Source organism: Bubalus kerabau, chromosome 1 (assembly GCF_029407905.1).
Source record: "Bubalus kerabau isolate K-KA32 ecotype Philippines breed swamp buffalo chromosome 1, PCC_UOA_SB_1v2, whole genome shotgun sequence".
In the NCBI taxonomy this organism is placed as follows: Eukaryota; Metazoa; Chordata; class Mammalia; order Artiodactyla; family Bovidae; genus Bubalus; species Bubalus kerabau.
The window spans coordinates 75796343-75802897 of NC_073624.1; the positions used below are offsets into that span (position 1 = coordinate 75796343).

General features: G+C 43.2%; 1 pseudogene; it reads left to right on the top strand.

Moving 5' to 3' along the window:
* Positions 1 to 3798: 3798 nt before the first annotated feature.
* LOC129649152 (tigger transposable element-derived protein 1-like) lies at positions 3799 to 5684 on the top strand (annotated as a pseudogene).
* The last annotated feature ends 871 nt before the right edge of the window (positions 5685 to 6555 follow it).

Consider the following 6555-nt stretch of genomic DNA (forward strand, 5'->3'; position numbering starts at 1 on the left):
ATTAATTTAATATATTATCACAGGATTCAAAGCAATGGGAGAAAACTATCTTCAAGTGAAACCATGGAAGCATTTTGAAAGGTCATAAGCTAGACTTCGGAGAAGGCAATGGCAACCCACTCCAGTATGGAGTGTTCCAGTATTCCAGTATTCCAGTGCCTGGAAAATCCCATGGACGGAGGGGCCTGGTAGGCTGCAGTCCATGGGGTCGCGCAGAGTCGGACACGACTGAGCGACTTCACTTTCACTTTTCACTTTCATGCATTGGAGAAGGAAATGGCAACCCATTCCAGTGTTCTTGCCTGGAGAACCCCAGGGACGGGGAGCCTGGTGGGCTGCCGTCTATGGGGTCACACAGAGTCGGATACGACTGAAGCGACTGAGCAGCAAGCTAGACTTGCTGCATTAACTTCAAAAGAAGACAAATAAAATATTAACTTATTTTCATCACTGGGGGCATCGAAAGTAAGTTTTACTTCCTTATGAACATCTGACCTAGGTAGTCTTTTCTTAAGTAGGATGGGGGGAAATATTCTTAACGGCTTGCTTCTCTCTTCCCTGTTGGCACCTCAGAGAAATACTCAGATATTTCAGATACCAAGTTTTCATCCCTTCTTCTACATCTAATCTGAATTTTCAGATTAGAGTCTGGCGATAACATCAGATAGCTGCTGCTGCTGCTGCTGCTGCTAAGTCGCTTCAGTCATGTCCGACTCTGTGCGACCCCACAGACGGCAGCCCACCAGGCTCCCCCATCCCTGGGATTCTCCAGGCAAGAACACTGGAGTGGGTTGCCATCCTTCTCCAATGCATGAAAGTGAAAAGTGAAAGTGAAGTCGCTCAGTCATGTCCGACTGTTAGCGACTGCAGCCTACCAGGCTCCTCCGCCCATGGGATTTTCCAGGCAATAGTACTGGAGTGGGGTGCCATCGCCTTCTCCAACATCAGATAGCAGGTCTTCATAAATATAATGTTGAAAACACAGGCACTATGAGCTGAAAAGTCCTGAAATACAGACAGTCAGGGAATTATCAGATATTCACATGATTTGAGTTCACCTGACTTTATTGAGTCCTTATTATTAGCCAGGGCTTCCCTGGTGGCTCAGATGTCAAAGAATCTGCCTGCAATCCAGGAGACCTGGGTTCAGTCCCTGGGTTGGAAAGATCCCCTGGAGAAGGAAATGGCAACCCACTCCAGTATTCTTGCCTGGAGAATCCCATGGACAGAGGAGCCTGGGTGGCTACAGCCCATGGGGTCACAAAGAATCAGACATGACTGACATGACTAACACTACTATTATCCAGGCACTGTGCTAACTTTGATGATTTCTTTAAGTCCTCACAAAAGTCTTATGAGGGAAGTACCATGTGCATGGAAACTTTGCAGCCAACAAGCATATAAAGTCATGATCCCAAGACTAGAAATAGCAGAGTGACGATTTGAATGCTGAGTCTAACTCCAGATGGAACTCCCTCTTGCTGCTGCTGTCTGATGGCACAGTTCTCTTTCTGAATGCTCACTGCGCACCTGGAACTGCCCAAGACAACTACCCAGATGAAGATATGCCTCCGACCTCCCTGGGAGTTAGATACTTAAGAGTAAAGCCAGTTAAGGAAACTGCCATACAAAAAGATTATGCAGCTTGCCCATGGCCACACAGTTAGTAAACGCGTTGATCTATCACAGGTAGATCAACATTTCAACACAGGAAGGGAAATTCTAAAGGTAGTATCCTTGCCAAGTGCACCAACAATAAAGACTTAGTGATTTTTGTCACATTTCCTAAAACTTTCTCAGACCAAGTACAGAAAAGGAACCCACGCAGCTACTCTGCCTGGTGAGGAATGACTACTTTAAACCTCCACCTCCCCTCACTTCTAGCCTCACAGCCACATGCCCGTTCCATGGCTTTCCAAAGGTGAGGATTAAGTAGCGTTGCCACTTTTAATACATTTTGAAGGGGAAAATGCTGCCAGGTTTTCTAATGACCTGATGTGCTAAGCACAAGTAAACATAAGAAAAAGAATAGAAAGAGGCACCTACAAACAAGTCAGAAAAAAATGCAAGCACCAAAGGCAAGTCAAAAATCACTTTCCCACCACTACCTGTGTTCAGCCACGTAGGCATCAACTTTTTTAAAAAGCTACACTGCCAGCCTTTATCTGAGGAGTCTTTCAGGTATATTGAAGAGGCTGCTGGCTGGGATAAACCTGAAGACAAAGGGAGGAAAACAGGAAATAATTTGGTCCAAAGCAGAGCTAAGCAACAAGTAAACCAAAAGGGCCTTTTGTGTGTGTGTGTGTGTGTGTTGTTTTTCCATTTACCATGAGAAACTTCATGAACACAATCTATTGTCTTGGTTGTAGATCCAAATTCAAGCAAGGGGAATGTTTCCTCCAGTTCCTGGGAATCCAGAGCTAGGATGAGGGATGAGCAACCAGTGCTCACCTTTACAACTTCCTTTTAATGTCCATAATGGGAGGGAGAGCATGGCTGTGATAGGCTAGGGGATGGGGCGGGGAGAGGCAAAAAACACCTCAAATTACTAACTAGGTAGCAATTATGATTTTCTTCTTGTCTCACACACACACACACACACACACACACACACACACACAAAGGACAAAAGGACACTCTGTACCAATGTCCAATACAATTACAAGCATGCCTCATTTTAATTTTTGTGGGTTTTTTAAATTTAATTTTTATTGGACTATATTTGCTTTACATTGCAGTGTTAGTTTCTACTATACAGCAAAGTGAATCAGCTATCAGTTCAGTTCAGTTCAGTCATTCAATCGTGTCTGACTCTTTGCGACCCCATGAATTGCAGCACACCAGGCCTCCCTGTCCATTACCAACTCCCGGAGTTCACTCAAACTCATGTCCATCGAGTCAGTGATGCCATCCAGCCATCTCATCCTCTGTTGTCCCCTTCTTCTCCTGCCCCCAATCCCTCCCAGCATCAGGGTCTTCTTCCAATGAGTCAACTCTTCGTATGAGGTGGCCCAAGTACTGGAGTTTCAGCTTTAACGTCATTCCTTCCAAAGAACACCCAGGGCTGATCTCCTTTAGAATGGACTGGTTGGCTCTCCTTGCAGTCCAAGGGACTCTCAAGAGTCTTCTCCAACACCACAGTTCAAAAGCATCAATTCTTCGGCACTCAGCTTTCTTCACAGTCCAACTCTCGCATCCATACATGACCAGTGGAAAAACCATAGCCTTGACTAAACGGACCTTTGTTGGCAAAGTAATGTCTCTGCTTTTCAATATGCTATCTAGGTTGGTCATAATTTGTCTTCCACCACCTATACATATATCCCCTCTTTTTTGGATTTCCTTCCCATTTAGATCACCAAAGAGCACTGAGTATTCTTTCGGTGCTATACACGAAGTTCTCATTAGCTGTCTACTGTATACATAGTGTCAATAGTGGATACATGCCAATCCTAATCTCCCTACTCATCCCACTGCTCCTGTTCTCTGTGTCTGTGTCTCTACTTCTGCTTTGCAAATAAAATCATGCCTCCTTTTATGACATGTCACTCTATTGCCTTTTCCTTACAAACTGAGAGCCTATGGCCACCCTGTGTTGTGTCAGTCTCCCGGCACCATTTTTCCAACAGCGTTTGTTCACTTTATGTCTCTGTGTCACATTTTGGTGACTCTTGCAATGTTTCAGACTTTTTCATCATGATGATATTTGTTACAGTGATAGGTGATCAGCGATCTCGGATGTTACCCCTGTAATTATTTGGGGGCACCATAAATCACGGCCACATAAGATGGCAAACAATGGATAAGAGTGTGTGTGCTGGCGGCTCCACCATGAGCCAGTCCCCCTTCTCTCCCCCTCTCCTCAGGCCTCCCTGTTCCCTGAGACACAGCAATCCTGAAGTAAGGCCATTTAACAACCCTGCAACATCCTCTGAGTGTTCAAGTGAAAGGAGGAGCCACAAACCTTTCACTTTAAACCAAAAGCTAGACACAGTTAAGCTCAGTGAGGAAAGCATGTCAAATGCTGACATGGGCTGAGAAAATCAGCCTCTTGTGCCAGCTTGTGAATGCAGAGGAAAAGCTCTTGAAGAAGGAAATGAAAAGCGCTATTCCAGTGAACACATAAATGATAAGAAAGCAAAACAGTCTCAGTGCTGATTGGAGAAAGTTTTAGTGATCTGGACAGAAGATCAAATCAGCCACCAACATTCCCTTAACCATATCCTATTCAAGAGCAAAGCCCTAAGTCTCTTCAGTTCTGCTTAGGCTAAGAGAAGTGAGGAAGCTGCTGAAGAAAAATTTGAAGCCGGCAGAGGCTGATTCCTCAGGTTTAAGGGGAAAAAAAAGCTGTCTCCATAACATCCAAGTACAAGGTGAAGCAGAAAGTGTTGATGTATAAGTCAAAAACAAGACACAAAAATCTGCAGCAGGTTTTTCAGAAGATGTGAGTTAAGTAACAAAGGTGGCTACATTCAACAACAAACTTTCCATGTAGATGAAACAGCCTTATACTGGAAGAAGACGCCATCTAGGACTTTTATAGCTAAAGAAGAGAAGTCAATGCTTGGCTTCAAAGCTCCACAGGACAGGCTAACTCTCTTGTTAGGGGCTAATGCAGCTGGTGACGTTAACTTGAAGTCCATGCTCATTTTCCATTGAGAAAAATCCTAGGGTCCTTAAGAATTATGCTAAATCTACTCTGCCTGTGCTCTACAAATGAAACAACAAAGCCTGGATGACGGCACATCTGTTTACAACATGATTTAATGAATATTTTAAGCCCACTATTGAGACCTACTACTCAGAAAGAACAAATGTCTTTTAAAATAGAACTGCACATTGACAAAGCACCCGGTCACCCAAGAGCTCTGATGGGAATATACAATGAGATTAATCTTGTTTTCAGGTCTGTTAACAAAAAGCATCTATTCTGCAGCCCATGGATCAAGGAGTAACTTCAATTCTCAAGTTTTAAGAAATGCATTCCACAAGGCTATATGGCTGCCACAGACAGTGATTCTTCTGATGGATCTGGGCAAAGTCCATTGAAAACCTTCTGGAAAGGATTCGCCATTCTAGGTGCCATGAAGAACATTTGTGATTCATGGGAAGAGGTAAGAATATCAGCATAAACGTTTGACTTTGGGTGAAGTTGATTCCAACCCTCATGGTTGACTCTGAGGGGGTCAAGACTTCAGTGGAGGAAACAACTGCACATATGGAGGAAACAGAGAACTAGAATTAGAAGTGGAGTCTGAAGACGGGATTACAATGCTGCAATCTCATGATAAAACTGAACATATGAGGAGTTGCCAGTAGCTTCCTGGGATGGAATCTACTCCTGGTGAAGATGCTATGAGGATTGTTAAAAGGATAACAAAAGATTTAGGATAATACATAAACTTAGCTAATAAAGCAGAGGTGGGGCTTGAGAGGACTGACTCTAATTTTCCAAGTTCTACTAGGGGTAAAGTGCAATCAAACAGCATTGCATGTTACAGAGAAATCATCTGTGAAAGAATAAGTCAATCAACACAGCAAATATCATTGTTGTCTTCTTTAAGAAACTGCCACAGCCACCCAAATTTTCAGCAACCACCACCCTCATCAGTCAGCAGTCCTCAACACGGAGCAAAAAGATAACGCCATCTCCCAAGGTTCAGATGATGGTTGACATTTGTTAGCAATAAAGTACTTTTAAACTAAGGTATAGACATTGTTATTTCAGACATAATGCTATTGCACACTTAACAGAGTACAGTATAGTGTAACTTTTATATGCACTGAGAAACCAAAACAATTCATGTGACTAGCTCTGCTGCAATATCCATTTTACTGTGGGGGTCCGGAACTGAACACATAACAGCTCCAAGGAATGCCTGTATCCTCCCAAATGCAGAACAACAAGATTTATATGGGAGAAGAAAAGAAATCTATTCAGCATTTATTCAGAAAAGTAATATCCAAAATTTGTGTGACCAGTAAGAAACAATCTATCTTCCTCTTTCATAATTTTTAATAATCCACTACATTTCTTATATGCATGTGTGGGTACTCCATCACTCAGTCATATCCAACTCTTTTCAACCCCATAAAATGCAGCCAGCCAAGCTCTTCTGTCCATGGAATTTTCCAGGCAAGAATACTGGAGGGGGTAGCCATTCCCTACTTGAGGGAATCTCCCTAAACCAGGAATTGAACCCACGTCTCCTTCATTGGCTGGCGGATTCTTTAGCACTGAGCCACCAGGAAGCCCTTCTTATTTGAGTAGAAAAGCAATGCAAAGAGGTACCCTTCTCTTCCCCCAAAAAAGAGTGAGGCAAAATGAAAGAAGAGCGACAAGCAAAGATAATATTGTTGTCCAGACTTAGGGATGTGATTATTTTCATAAATATGCAATGGTTAAAAGCTTATTAGACAGATGTGTTCACTCATACCCCTTGTTGCTCCTGTTACTATCATTAGTCACATCTTTCCTTTTTGATGCCTTCCCCACCAACATCGCTGGCACCACAGGAAAATTAAGGTCATAGTGTAATAGAAGTTTTGCCACGT